Below are 1655 nucleotides of genomic sequence, written 5' to 3'. Positions count from 1 at the left end.
TCGGGAATGTTCTGGAATGTTCTGGAATGTTCTATCTATTATTTAATGGATATAAACCTGGGGTTGATGGGATATATATCATCTATGGGGTTATGAATGAATTAATTGATAATTACCATTTATTTATTAGCTGTTTAATATCTATCAATCCCTATATATAGTACACATGTTTTTAATTTATAATTTATTATAAATTAAATATAAAGATCAATAAAATGTAAATATGTTTATTATTCATTTTAGGTATCATTTCTAATACACGTTTTTAGCTTTATAATTTATAACTGGTGTATAAATACATAACATATGTAATTTTATGTATATATCTTATATAATTATATATTTTATATTTTTTATATTATTTAAAATATAATATATATAACATTTGTGTATATTATATTTTTATATTATATTATATATTACATATTATATTATAAAATATAATATGTAATATTATATATAACATATATCATAGATAATATACATAATAACTGTATCACATATAATTATATATAATTAAGAATTATATATCATATATAATTATATATTATTATATATTTTATTATGCATATAACTATACATATAATGACATATAATTACATTATATATGTAATATATACAAAACATATAATAATAATAATAAATAATGATATACATATAACATATAAACATATAATTATCCTATAAAAACATTTAATACCTATTATTATGCCTTATAAGCTATATATAAACAAATAAATAAATCTAGATACTATCGATGGGATAATAAATATAAATAATAAGTAAATAAATAAATAAATTCTATCGATGGGATAATAAATAGGTCATAAATAAATAAATATAAATACTATCGATGGGATAATAAATAGGCAACAAATACTCAAAAATCGCACCCCCCGGGGCGGGGCTGACAAATAATGACAAACCACCTCAGCAAGCGCCCGAACAAATTAATTAAGAGCGAGCAATTAACGAGCCGTTAATGGCCCCCGTGCCCGCAGCGATGCACGAGAGCTCGCGGCGCGTGGCCGAGACCCTGCAGGACATTTACAGCCCCGCGTGGGACGGACACGAGGAGCTGCGCGCCATCGCCGCCGTGAGCCCCCCACGAGGGTCCCCCCACCCTGGGGTGACATTTTGGGGTGATTTGGGGGTCTCACCCCCTTAATTTTGTCACCCACCTCCCCCAGAGCAACGACCTCCTGTGGGACGACTACGAGGCCAAACTGTCGGACCAAGCCCTGCGGCTGATGGAGAATTACCTGGCGCAGTTCGGGGACTTCAAGGTGGGCAGGAAGGGTGGGGGGGGTTTGGGGACACGGGTGGGTGGGGTGGTGGTCCTGACTCACCCCTGTGTGTGTGTCCCCCCCCACTTCCAGGAGCGAATCGCCAAGAGGGGCCGTAAATTGGTGGACTACGACAGCGCCCGGCACCACCTGGAAGCGCTGCAGGGAGCCAGGAAAAGGGACGAGGCCAAAATCGCCAAGGTTTGGGGACGCCCTCACCAATTACCCCCCACTTGGAATGGGGGGACAGGATGGGACCCCCCTCATCCCATCCTGTCCCCTCCGGAAAGGCCGAGGAGGAGTTTAACAAAGCCCAGGCGGTGTTTGAGGATCTGAACAGGGAGCTGAGGGAGGAGCTGCCCCTCCTCT

The 1655-nt window shown here is 37.8% G+C and overlaps 1 long non-coding RNA gene across 1 annotated transcript; it reads left to right on the top strand.

Moving 5' to 3' along the window:
- The first annotated feature begins 1179 nt into the window (after positions 1 to 1179).
- LOC114072254 lies at positions 1180 to 1643 on the top strand. The gene is made up of 3 exons (XR_003574148.1): positions 1180 to 1286; positions 1380 to 1487; positions 1577 to 1643. It is a non-coding gene; the product is annotated as an uncharacterized LOC114072254 (long non-coding RNA).
- Positions 1644 to 1655: the final 12 nt, after the last annotated feature.

Source organism: Empidonax traillii, unplaced genomic scaffold (assembly GCF_003031625.1).
Source record: "Empidonax traillii isolate 1590-97213 ecotype Southwest subspecies unplaced genomic scaffold, ASM303162v1 scaffold2831:size17679, whole genome shotgun sequence".
NCBI lineage: Eukaryota > Metazoa > Chordata > Aves > Passeriformes > Tyrannidae > Empidonax > Empidonax traillii.
The sequence above is the reverse complement of the archived record's forward strand: the minus strand, read 5'-3'. Positions and strand labels throughout refer to the sequence as shown.